The sequence below is a fragment of the Aedes albopictus genome, chromosome 2, assembly GCF_035046485.1.
Source record: "Aedes albopictus strain Foshan chromosome 2, AalbF5, whole genome shotgun sequence".
NCBI lineage: Eukaryota > Metazoa > Arthropoda > Insecta > Diptera > Culicidae > Aedes > Aedes albopictus.
In genome coordinates this window covers 429,577,355-429,591,051 of record NC_085137.1, presented here as the reverse complement: position 1 = coordinate 429,591,051, position 13,697 = coordinate 429,577,355, and the positions used below count along the sequence as shown (strand labels likewise).

The 13,697-nt window shown below is 39.4% G+C and overlaps 1 protein-coding gene across 1 annotated transcript in view; it reads left to right on the top strand.

Annotated features, from left to right (window-relative positions):
- Positions 1 to 3,403: 3,403 nt before the first annotated feature.
- Positions 3,404 to 13,697, top strand: part of LOC109406566 (serine/threonine-protein kinase mig-15) — a gene marked incomplete in the record, with an annotated part of 267,320 nt that continues 257,026 nt past the window's right edge. Inside the window, 1 exon segment of the mRNA XM_062853630.1 lies at positions 3,404 to 3,572.

Sequence of the window (13,697 nt, the reverse complement as noted above, 5' to 3'; positions counted from 1 at the left end):
CTCACAGAATTTTCATGTGTTCAAAGCCAACTTTTCTCAATCTCGTAATGAGATATGTGCGTACAGATAATCTGTTCAGGAGACATTCCCTTAGGATTCTCTGGAGGGATTCTGGTAGAAATTCCTGGACTTTTAGAAAGTCCTTGAGAATTTCCTGGTGGAATCCATGGAGGATTTTCTCGAGGAATTCCAGGAGCATTTCCTGGAAGAGATCCGCGATAAATTTCTTTAGGATTTTCTGGAGGAATCCGTGGAGCAATTCCTGGAGGAATCCCTGGAGGAGATATTGGAGGAATTCTGCCAGATATTCCTAGAGGATTTTTCCTAAAACAATAATTTGAGGGATTTCTGGAGAAATATTCGAAGCTTCCTTAAGAAATTTCTGGAAGCCCTTGGTGGAAATTTTGAAAGAATTCCAGGAATAATCCCTGGAGGAATCTCTGGAGGATCCCCAGGATAAGTCCATGGAGAAATTATTTAAGGCATCCAGGAGAAATTTCCGGAAAAAAATCCTGGAGAAATCCATGGAGAAATTCCTGGAGGAATCCATGGAGGAATTTCTCGAAGAATTCCAGGATAGGGATTCCCGGAAAAGTTCCGGGAAAAATTCCTTAAGGATTTTCTGGAGAAACCCGTGGAGGAATTCCTGGAAGAATCCGAGGAGGAAGTAATGGAGGAACTCTGACGGGAATTCCTAGAGAATTTTCAGGAGGAATTTCTGGAAGAGTTCCGTGAGAAATTGTTTTAGGATTCAGGGTAGTTACGAGAAGCGTGGAAAAAAATCCGCGCCAAATCCGTGCGAGACAAATTTGAATCCGCGCCAAATCCGCGCGATTGTGAAATTAAATTCGCGCCAAATCCGCGAAAGTGTGAAAATAAAGTTTCATTACGTATATATTAAACATAGAATTTGAATAGTCTACAATAGTGTATGAATAAAAGGCACTTTCAACTTGAATGGACTATTTGAGAGCTGGGTGGGAGCTGAACTGTTGATTCGTAAATTAACGCAGCTCATCTTAATCACAGACAAGCAGACGTAACACCTTGAACGATTTTCATAGAAATCCATCGCCCAGTTCACACTACCATCACCTGGTGGAAAAGTTGCACGAATCACTGTGTTGTGCAATATCGTCAACAGAAGGCGCTAGTGTGAAACGTCAAACGCATAGAAAAACGATATGCGCCTCTGGTTGTGAAAGCCACAACTATGAAGATTTAAAATGATCGTTAAAAGCGTGATCGATGGAAATTTCGCAAGTGTTACGACTGTTTGTCTGTGTCTTAATTGTTCTAAGCTTTCTACAGTTCGAAGACGTTTTGCCACAACTCTATGTCATGTTTTTTCAGTAATATTCCTTCAAGAATTTTTAGTAAAATCGCGAGTAAAACCTACAGAGCGCTTTTGGAGAAATCGGTCAGAACCCGTCGTTCAAGAAAAAATACCACAAGATTTGTGAAAGCAAACAAAAAAATCATGGAGGTATCTCTAACAAATCCTTGACAAACCTGAATGAAACGGAAAGAATTTTTGAAGTTTTTGTTTGCAAAACCTGATTTTTCGAAGAATTTTTAAAATAATTAGCTTGAATTTGAGTAGGATATTGTGAGGGTGATTCTTAGAAATTAACTCTGAGATTTTTTAGTGATGTCTGGAGAGCCCCAGTAAGACATTCTAGAAAGAAACTTTAACTTTAGGCAGTATACTTTAGAGCCCGTCCATGAACTATGTAGACTCTTAGGGGGCGGAGGGTGGTCTGGTCAAAATCTAAGCTTCATCCTAATTTCGAAAATTTTGTATGGACAAAGTCTATGAGGCTAGTTCTGAAATGGCCGAAATTGAGTCTACGTAGTTTGTGGACTGCGTTTTAAGATAATATTGAAGAAATGCCAAGAGGAACACATGAGGAGTTGCCTGTACAAAGAGAAAATAACTTCCTCCGCAGTTATACTATTAATAATCCCTACAGCATCCAGGGAAGGAAACTCTGGGAAAATTCCTGAAAGACAATGTTGCATTTTTTTGAAGAGTTTATTGGTGGTTTAAAATTTTTTCAGGATTTTTTTTTTTGATAATTCCAGGTATTTCTCCCGTTATTTATCCATGAATTCCTTCAAAAATTCCCCAGGATTATACCACCGACATCGGTGGTTTTATTTCTTCGGTCATGTGCTGAGCTCGAGAGTCACGTCAGTTCGTCGGTGATAATCATGTTCAAAATTCAACAAAATTTGCATGACAGAACAGCAAAACCAATTCCGCGCCAAATCCGCGCAAGGGCCGAATTCTAGGGGCAAATCCGCGCCAAACCCGCGAAAATCGCGAAATTCGCGAAATCCGCGCTGTTGTAACAGCCCTGGATTATCTAAAGGAATCCGGGAAGAAATTCCTGGTGAAATTGCTGGAGGATTTTCTGGAGGAATATCTGAAGGGGTTTTTTTTGAGGAATTTCTGGAGAAACTCTTGGAGGAATTCCTTGAAGAATTCCAAGAGGAATTCCCGGAAAAGTTCCGGGAAAAAATCCTTGATCATATATTGCATCATCATTGTAATGCCACCCCTCTCCCCCCCATCCCCCCCAGCCCAAGCAAGAATCCTGCGCACGCTAGTGGGAGTGTTTTTGTAGGGATTACTACAGGATTTCACTCAGGAACTCCGCCAGAGATACCTTCAAGAGTTCCAACAGGAATTACCTCAGAAATTCCTTCGCGAATTCCTCCAGGAATTCCTTCAAAAATTCCTCCAGGAATTTCTCCAGGAACTCCTCCAGAAATTCCTGTTCGAGCATCTTTAACCCTAGTCGTGCGTTGAGGTCATTATGACCCCTAAACTTGCACTACGTCAGCGAGGTGAGCGTCAGCTAATGCACGAAGAAGGTTAAGATTTTTTTTTCTTTGTGGTGACTACTTTAGACGGCTAAGACCGTTCACGGTCCATCTCGCCTCCGAAGGTTAAGATTTCTTCAAACAGCATTTGATTTTTCTTCTTTGTTGTTTTTTTAATTCTCTAGCAAGTTTATAGAAGAAACACTTAGAAGATCCTCTGGAAGTATGCTAGCTTAGGTGTAACGAAATGATAAAAAAGAAAGAATTAATCACGCAGCACAAGCCAATCAATTAATTTTGTCCTAAACTTTATTCAATACAGTACTCTGGAAAGCACACCGTATCTAGTTGTTGTTCCGCCTCCCGAAAGACCCCTCGTACAAAGTGTACCGTTATTACGTCACCGTCTGTCAACCCGAAGCGCACCGTTATTTTCGTTCATATCGATTTTCATTCATAACAGAACTGTCATCCGCGCCCGCATCGGCCATCACACGCACACATTCGCAACGCTTGCATCAGTACGACTACGAGGTCCATCGTCGCTCGGTTCGGCTAGAGTCGCCACTCGCCAGACAGACAGCAAAGTGCAACCGTCCGAGCAGGAGGTCCGCCGTCGTATCTCTCTGCCCGCGCGCCGTCGTTCGCTGATCAATCATCATCATTGTGGTGTGTCAAGCAAGCAAGCAGTCAGTCGTTTGATGCTTCTTTGTGTTTTTTCCTGGTGTCTGCCGTGTGGAAAAGTGAGTGCATTCAGTGGGAAATCCGTCGGGACGTTGGTTTTTTTCGCTTTCGGGTGCGGAATCGTGTCGCGAAACGGTGATTTTTTGGAGTGAATTTGATTCTTCGGTGGAGGGTGGAGATCATCGTCGAGTCAGTCGACGACAGTGAAAAAATCAGTGCGCTGGAAGATTGTGTGCCCCACCACCGCTGTTCACCCACGACACCACCGTCGTCGCTGTCGTCGTCTCTTCTTGATCGCACTCGAATCGATTCCCGTTTTGTGTGTGGAACACACGCAAGGGAGTGGTTCTAGCGGTGTGAGTGCACCTCGCCCTTTCGGTGGTAGTGGTGTGCAGTGCGTCGCACCGTCGTGGGTGTGTGCGTGTTGGATTGTGTATTTTTGTGTGAGATTTTCTGATTAATCAGAAGTCGGAAGGAAATTTTTGCCGTGCCGTCCGTCGTCGTCGCGCTGAACTGGATGCAGTTCGTTAGATTTCGGGAACGTTATTATATTCGGCGATTCCGCTGCGGGAATCGGATCTGGATTATCGGTGGTGGCCAGTGTGGATATTGTAGAAGGATTGTGCTGAAAGCGTGCTGACCAGTTCTACTGACAGGCATACATGAATGGATTGTGGATTGAAAATTTATCATCGCTTTTCTCGGGTGGAGAAAAAATCTAGTGTGACATTTGAAAATAGGCAGAACATGAATTGTGTGGTGCCCCACAAGAAAAAAAACAGTGAAGCTGGCTGATTGACAGCTAATGTTGTTTTTAGCATTTCAAATACTTGGGGGACGTTCAAAACTTACGTCACGAGGTTGTTTTGCTCAAAAAACTAACATTGACCTAAGTGATTCTCAGAAGTGGATAGGATACGATGGATGTAACTTGTGTCAACGATATTGGGGGTTGAAAAAATAATTTAATTTCATTAATTTTTCATATTGCTAGGCGTACCATACACAATCGTTTTTAAGGAGCCTGTAGAAAAGAGCTTAACACTCAATATGCGATGAGTAATTGCTGGTTTCATGGTGTATTGATTAGTTGTTGAGAAAAGTAACATTAGTTATCATGGTTAGGTATGGAAAACATATTTGTTCGGGCTGTTGTACAAATCAAGCATTTTGGGGGTGACTTTGGGCTAGACAAACACAATAAAATCAGTTCCAGAACCCTACAAATGTTAATTTAAACAATTGTGAGTATTCCCATTTTTTTGCATATTTATGAAGAACCAAAACTGGCCGCATCTTTCTTTATTTCGTATTGAAGAACATTACTTTTTTTCTTTTTATAATGCTAGTGGACAATACAGTGTGCCGGACAAAACAATAAGACCACCAGTCCTATGTCATACAAAACGGTCAAGTTTGACGAAATGATGCACAGTTTCTAGTAAACCGATTTGGCTGACATTTTGGTTGCTGCCATGGATTTACGGGAATTTTGATTTGGATTAAATTGATCTGTTCACTATTTTCAAAGTTACAGAAATACGTTGGGACAAAACAATAACAGCCGATTTGTATGATGGTTATTTGTGGTCAATTCAATAAAAATGTTCCAATTTAAAATTGAATCCTTAATTTAAGTTCTAGCATATCATCAATCATCGAGCAACAGAAGTTTCGGGATGAACCTGCCTACGGCAGAAAATCCATAAATAAAAAAGAAAAAAAATCAAGCAACAGATACTCTGATACATATATCCTTTGGCAATGACAATCTGAAAGTGGTTCTATTATTTTGTCGTTTCGTTTATCTGTAACTTTTCCTGTAGCGAACAGAACTCAATCGATTAAATACAAATCAAAATTCACATGACTCCATGGTGACAAATCGGTTCACTAGAAACTGAGCATCAAAGTTTTGGATGAATCTTACAAAAACCACCTGAAGTAAACCCGAGAATGAATTCTTTCAGGAACTTCAATTCCAGGTGCCACAAGAAGCAAGTAGAATCGTACTATTTTTCAAGGAAGATTCCTAGAAATATTCATGAATACATTCCAAAATTAATTCCTAAGGGAAACTTAAAAGCAGTTCTGGGGCAATTACAAGATATTGTATAGAAAAACCCCATGGGATTTCGTAAGGATATTCCATCAAACTTCTAAAGGAATTCGTGCGAGATTTTCTGAAGCAACCTCAGAAGATACCCATGACGCAATAGTTGCTGGAACTAATAATGGAAATTCTGAAGAAACTACTGAAGAATTTCCCGAGGAACTCATGATGATTTTCTGGAGGAACTCCTGAAGAAATTTCATGCGAAAATTGCGTGAAAAGCACTGATTAATCTTCTGAAGGATAAAGATTGTCAAAAAATGTCATGCAAAGAGAGCCCTTGAATTAATAACTTGAAAGGTGCTGAAAAAAACACCAAGTCAAAGAGTGGCTAGCCAAGGCTAGGGTCTGAATATTGTAATGCCAACAATCATATCGTGAAACACTCACCACATTTTTTTTTTAATTGATAAGCATATCCAAGCTCACCATCATGCATCTTTTGATCGTGTACTAAATTGATACGTTTGCTTTGCCAAAACCTGAGCTTCGGTGGTTTTGTAGGATGCATGCTTGACAATCGCTCAAATTTCATGAAATAATGCTGTCTTTCAATTGTGATGCTCCATTTTTCGATGGAAGGTATCAAATCTTCAGCCTAGGCCGATTTGTAGTTAGCTAAGAAATGTGTATCTATAGGCGCATATGCAAATTGATACGGACAAATCTGTTTCGCTCGTAAAATGACAATTCCTAGAACAAACTTTTCCGATACAATGCACTAAAACTTCAATCGCGGTTGATTTTAGTTAGCCTCGAAAAGTGCATCGATAGCTTTAGGTAAGTTGGCATGGAAAAACAAGTTTTTGCTCAAAATTTCAATTTTGGGCAAAATCAAAAGTTTTTGGATGTATTCCACTTGAAAACCAAACGATTTTTTCAATTGCGATAATCGTTTTTCCGATAGAAGGCATTAAAACCTTAGCCTCGGTCAGTTTGTATTTAGCTTCGAAAAACTCCACAACAGCACTTTAAAAACTGAGACTACCTACAGATCGCTCGGACGGATTGCTTCTAGCAACGGTGAGAGACCGATTTTCAAGACCACTGTCAAACTAGCAGCTGACGATGCAGCTTAAACCTGGAGGAATCTTGTAAAGGCTTATGTGTGACACTTTTGTTCTAACATTCTAACTTATTTGAAACACATGTTACAGAGATTTGATCTAGGTATCTAATGCAAGAAACTCAGCTGTCATTTTATATCAGAGGAAAAATCTCGCCAGTCTCAGTGGTACCGAACTGCCGAACTAGTGAAACTGATGTGAAAAACAGGCTATTGTTCCAATCTAGACTCAGGGAAGAGTTAAAAAATACTGCACTAGATGGCACTGACGTAATGTATATTAAATGGAAGGCCTCCCGCAGGGATTACTTTCTGTAATATTCAAAAATTTCCGATCGCGTTCCCGATAATTTTTCATGGATTTCCCTTTGGATTCTTATCAGGCTTCCTGAATTTCCTTCCGATAATCCTAAATGGATTTCTCCCTGTATTTATCCTGGAATTCCTCCCGATATTCCACTCAGCATTCTTTCTAGGATATTCCCAAAGAGTTCCTTCAGAAATTCCTCCAGAATTCTTTAATTCTATCAGGAATTCTTTTCCGGATTCCTCTGGAATTCTCTCATAAATTCCATCCCAGAAATGCTTTTCGCGGATTTTTCCAGGGAATTGTTTTGAAGATGGCTCTTGAGTCTCCGTCAAGGTTTCCTCCAGGAATCCCGACAGGCATTTTCTCTGAGATTATTCCATTTGGTTTCTTCCTGCAAAATTCTCTATTGATTCCTTTTGGATCAGGATCAGGATTTCTACGGTAAGACGAAATTCCTCCTCCAGGATTCTTCCTGAATTGTCTCTCAGGTATCTTCGGGAATTGCTCCCAGGATACCTTCGTTCAGGGTGTCGCTACCTGGGAAATTCTGAAAAACTAGGAACCCTCAGGGAATTTTATTTAACCGGGAAAAACCTGGAATACTCAGGGAATATCGTGGATACTCAGGAGATTTTGCACCGATAAAAAAGTAAAACTTGAGTCATATGAATCAAAAGTAGCGGATTTTAATTACTTGTAGATCTACTCTTAAATTGAGTCCCTTAGAGTTTACTACATCGAGGGTATGAATAAAAAAGTTCTCGATTATGTAGTGTTAATGTATTCATTTAGAAAATCGGCTACAACATTTTTATTTAAAAAATTCCTTCAGAGTTTCTTTCTGAAATTTCTTTGGAAATACTTCTTGAAATTCCTCACATTGTTTTTTCCTTCCGCATTTTTCTTGTCATTTATCTTGGTATTCGGATTCCTATCAGCATTTTCCAATATTCGAACATTTTTTGGATTCTGTATTGAGAATCATCCAGGAGTCCCGAATTTCGATCAGTTTCTTCTGGATTTTTACGGTAATCATACTGAATTTCTCTGGAGGTTTTCCCAGTATTGCGCCCAGAGTTTCCGTGGTTTTATAGCAGGATTAATCCGAGATCTTTACAAGAGTTTATCTCAGAATATACCGCAGATGTTGTCGCGGAATTTCTGTTAGAGTATCTTTCGGGATTCCTCTTGAAGAAGTCATTCCTGAGATTTCTACTGAAGGGGTTTAAGGAGTTTTTCACTAATTTTTTGCAGGAATTCCTTCCGGGATGCCTTTCGAAGTTTCTCCTGAGATTTCTCCAAGAAATTTCCGATTGCTTTCTTCTAGAGTTTCTCCTTGGATTTCTACAGAAGTTTCACCTGGTATATTTCCCAAGGGTTCTCGTCAGATTTCTATTGAAATTTCTCTGGGAATTTCCCCCGAGACTTCTCTCAGAAGATTTCCTCCGGTGTTCATGTCTCTCAATTTCAGAGTTTAACCTGAACTTTTTCCTAAGATATTTTGGAGAGTCTTGTGCAGGAGCTACAGCACTATTTGTTTATTTGTTTGTTTATTTGTTTTTACTATCAACAGGCTAACTTATGCCCTAATGATATTGGATCTACATAAAATCAATTTAAAATTATTCCTAAGTACTGCCCTTGACAGGTGAAAGTCGAAACCGTCAGCAACCCTATTGAAAAGTCTAAGAAGGCCACCCAGGGATCCGTAAGCGGCATAGTTCGTGCGACGGACAGGAATTTCCAAAAACCGTTGGTTTCGTAGAGCTCTACTTTGCACATGCAGTTGGATATTGGTCAGCAAAACCGGGCAATCGATCCTTGATGTTAACACATCTGAGATGAACAGAGCTCGGGCCACATTCCGACGAATCGCTAAACTGTCCAAATGGATGAGTTGACAACGACTCTCGTAACTGGGTAGACGAAACGGGTCTCTCCATGGAAGGCGTCGGAGAGCGAAATGGATGAACCTTCGTTGTACAGCTTCAATTCTATCCACTCCGTTAACCCTTATGTGTCCGACAGGGTACCCGGGTACCCAGTGCCCATTTGAAAAGCACGGTGTAGAAAAAAGCAAAAAAATTGTCGGACACATAACGGTTAAAGTAGTAAGGATTCCATACAGGCGAACAATACTCTAAAGTTGAGCGCACCAGAGAGCAATACAACTGCTTCAGGCAATAGATGTCGGTGAATTCTTTCCCGACACGGAACAGGAAGCCGAGGTTTCTGGACGCCTTTCCGACAGCATACGATATGTGCTGCTGAAAAGACAACTCACTATCCAGCTGCACGCCTAGGTTCTTAATGCTATTAGTCCTTTCAATGGAAGTGCCGAAGAGATCGTAATTGAACTGCAAAGAATCCTTTTTCTTCGAGAAAGTTATAACGGCACACTTGTTGGGGTTTACTTTCATCCGGTTTGTAGCGCACCGCTCTGCAAAATTGATTAGCTGTTGCTGGAGAAAGCAGGCATCGGCAGGCGAACTAATTTGAAAATAAATTTTCATATCGTTGGCGAAGGACAAGCGAGGAACCTTCAATTTCTTATTAACATCATTAAAGTATATAAGAAAGATCAGGGGAGCAAGGTGGCTACCTTGGGGAATCCCAGAAGGAGCATCAAAAATACGTGAAGTTACATCTCCAATTCTTACGGTGAGCTGGCGGCCGATGAAATACGAACGCAGCCAACAAACAAATCTACCACCGAAGCGTTGTTTTGCTAATTTGGCAATCGCAATTTCATGATTTATGCTATCGAAAGCGGCCGAGAGGTCCAAATAATGCGCATCAGTTTGTTTAGCTTTACAGAAGCCATCAATTATGTACGACGTATTTCTCAAAATTTTCGTCCCGTTTATTTTTTTTCGGAAATTTTTCAAGGTTTTTCCTTGTACAGGTCGGACTCGATTATCCGGGTGACTAAAAAATTATTTCACCCCGGATAATCGAATTACCCGGATAATCGAGCCATGCTTCTTTTATTTTTGATGTTCTTCAATCAAAAACTGATCGTTAAACATAGAAGCTAACATACATGACGATGTAGAGCCTGAACTCAACATCTGGTTTTATTATAACCATGTTTTTTGAAAATGAAATTTTAGCTGAAAAATGTGAAAAAAATAGAAACATTTTTTAATAGGCTAAATCCTATTTACAGGTGTTGCATTTGATGTAAATCACATTTCTTGACAAAAACAAAATCGAAGCCATTTTACCGGATAATTGAGCTCCGGATAATCGGGCCCCCTGCTGATTGAATCCCCGGATAATCGAGTCCGACCTGTAGTTGATTAATTCATTTCTTGTATGTAATGATCCACCTGAAACTATTTTCTTAGAGATTTTCTCGGGATTATTCCCAAAGTTCTTCCCGAAATCTCTACCAAAAATTATACCAAGATACTGGATGCTCCTTTTTGGGGTTTCTTTAGAAAATGCTCCCGGAGTTCTTTCTGGTTCTCCTGGGATATCTAACGAGATTTCTTGTAAGGAATTCCCGGAAAAATATCTGAAGGAATCCCTGTCAAATTTAGCGAAAATCTTCGCAAAATCTGATTAGAGAAATCTCGAGAGGAACTTCGAAAGAAATCCTTAGAGAAATTGAGACATCTCGAAAAAAAAAGTTCTGGTATTAATCCCCGGAGGAAATATTAACTAAATTTAAGGAGGAATTCTGAAAACTTCTAAAAGGAATCCTGGGAGAAACTGCGTGCAAAAGCTCGCCAGGAAATTCATGAGAAATATCTGAAAACTGCCTTTAAAAAACCTGGAAAAATCCCGAGTGAAATTGCTGGAAAACTATCTCGAAACTATTAAGAGAAAATCCTGGAAGAACTTTGGAAAGTTTTTGGAACGATCTCCGGGAGGAATCGAGAAACTCTAGCAGATAAGTACCCCGTAAAGAACCTCGAAAAACCTGAAATCGTGAAAAATCTCGGAAAGAGCCATTTATGGAAGCAAATACGTAAAAACCTCTGGATATACTTGGGAAAACTGGAGAAAGCCAGAAAAGAAAAACCCTCGATAATATCAAGGAAAAACTGCGCGAAACGGGAAATGAATTTAAAGCGAGGAACACCACCAGCACAGAGTACAGACATCCAAGTTCTTATTTAAAACTGTGTATGGAATCAAACGGTCATAAAGTATGCGGAATTGCTGATTGAACTCCTGAATGTTTTTTTTTAGATTTTGTTGAGTATTTGGATGTCATTATGTGGAAATGCCAAAGCAATTTCTTGCAATTAACCCAAAAGAACTCTGAGAAAAGTTAAGAAATATTTCTTACCGATTTTTGTATTATATTCGAAAGAGTTTTGTCAAACAGTCCTCGAAAGAATTCAGCGATTAGGTGAAATCTCTTAGACAGTAAGCGCATTTTCCTCAAATTGTTTAACTTTAGTTATAAGGATATGTCTTTATAATGTTTGAGAAATTTAGAAATGTTATGAAATAAAATGTAATTGTTTTTGTGATTTGTGCCAAGATAAGATCATTAACAATATTCACAATTCACGCGACGTGGGATGAAACATAACATTTATAGTTCGTACAATCGACAAGATATTACAATTACTCTTTCCTCGACCGGTTTCTCCATTGATTTGTTCCGTGTTCCTTTCTCCTAAGATTTATTCAAGTAATCTTTCGAAGATTATTCCTGGCAATTTCACCGGGGTTCCTTTAGGAATTTGTTTCGGAAGTTCTTTCAAGTTTTCTTCTCAAGATTCATTTAGTGATTCTTTTGAGGATTCCTGCTGAATTCACCGGGATTCTTTTATTGATTTCTCATGGGATTATTTTGAGGATTCCTCCCGGTATTCACTTTGATTTTTTTTCTGTGTTTCTGTCAAGAATTTCTGCAGGTATAATGCATTCATTCAGGTTTCATCCATGAATTATTCAACATCATCTTTCTAGGATTCCTTGCTGGATTATTTCACAGATTCCTTCCGGAATTTCTACATTATTACTCTAAAGATTATTTCATGAAATTCATTTTATTTCGGGCATTTCTTCCCGAGATCCTTCAGGGACTCCTCCTGGGTTCTTCCACAGACAAACAGACGCCTTACTCTACTCACCCTCCATCGTCCACCTTTTTAACGATCGATTCAAATAATCGTAGTACGAAAATTAGGAACCGGCGGCGTTAGCATAGTTTTTGCTCCTGTTTGACTTTTACACACTACTCATCTAGTGCCATGTTTGCGGCACACAGTGTTTTAGCGTTGGGCGATAATGCATCCGTGACTATGATTTTTAACGTAATTTATTGTAAGTGCTACATCTGTTTGTCTGTGGTTCTTTCAAGCACTCCTCTAGCAATTACATATGGAATTGCGTTAGTGATTGCTTCTAGGGAATGCTTCCAAGATTCCTTTAGGAATATTTTTCGGCATTTCATTAGGGATTCATCCCGGGATTACTTCGTCGATTTCCCCCGGGATTTCTCTCGATATTCCTCTACGGATAATTTTTGAGATTACATCAGGAATTCCTCCAGAATTTTACGTGCGCTTTCTCCTGATATTCCTTTAGGGATTTCTTCGGGGATCCCTACAGAAATTATCTTCGGGATTTCTTCAAGAATTCCTCCCATGGTTTCTGCATTGATTCTTCCCATGATTTATTTATTGGTTACCAACAGAATCCCTTTAGAGATTCCACGTCTTATTCATTCATAGATTCTCTCAATGATGCTTCCCAGGATTCCTACCAGCATTCTTTCAGGCACTCCTCCAGAGATTCAGTCTACGTGTTTTTTAGGATTCCTTATGAATCCTTTCAGGCTCAAGCATTAGTCATCATTTTTCGGAAAATAAAAAGCAGTTTTCTCGCTGCAAATCAAAACTAGGATTATGAAAATATATTCACTGCATTATATTCCTCATGTGGAGTACAGTGAATATATTTTCATGGCAAAAACTTTTGTTTTGAACGAAAAATCTGCTTTCAAATGTTTGATGATGACGATGATTTCAATGACGAAAAGTTCAACGTTCAAGGATTCCTTCAATATTTTCTCTCGTGATTCGATAAACCGGTTTTCTTTAGGCAATAACCGTTTTCTAGTTTTTCCGTTTTGTCCAGTAAAATAGGCAGTGAATGTTAAATTTTTAATATTGTAAGATGTCTATGTTTTCGTTTTGTAAAATAATTTGGAGTTTGACGAAAATTATCAAAAACACCTGACAATAAATGAAACTGACCGCTCCAAAGACAAAACCGACCAAGTCTCCCAGTGTATAAATTTCTTCAGCTATTCCTCTCAAATTTCATTCAGGCCCTAAATTTTAGGGTATTTCTCCTACATTCTTTCAGCCATTCCTTCAGAGATTTCTTCCATGATTCTTGCATTGATTCTTACAGGATTTTCTTTCGAGTTTTTCCTGGGATTTCTTCAAGGACTTCTTCCGGGATTCCTCCGAGAATTTTCAAAGATTACTCCAGGATTCTTTCATGGATTGCTCCTGGGATTTCTTTGGATTTATGCAGGAGTTCTTTTCCCGAAAAGAAAATCGAATGACTGAGATCAAATAAGAATGGCAGCTTGAATGGAACAGTATATAAAAACTAATTATTATGTATGAGCGTTTTAGTCATGAAATTACGTTAATCACAACCTAGCCCGTTTTCACATGTCACACTAGATAATTTGTATTCACACACCACCCGGACGG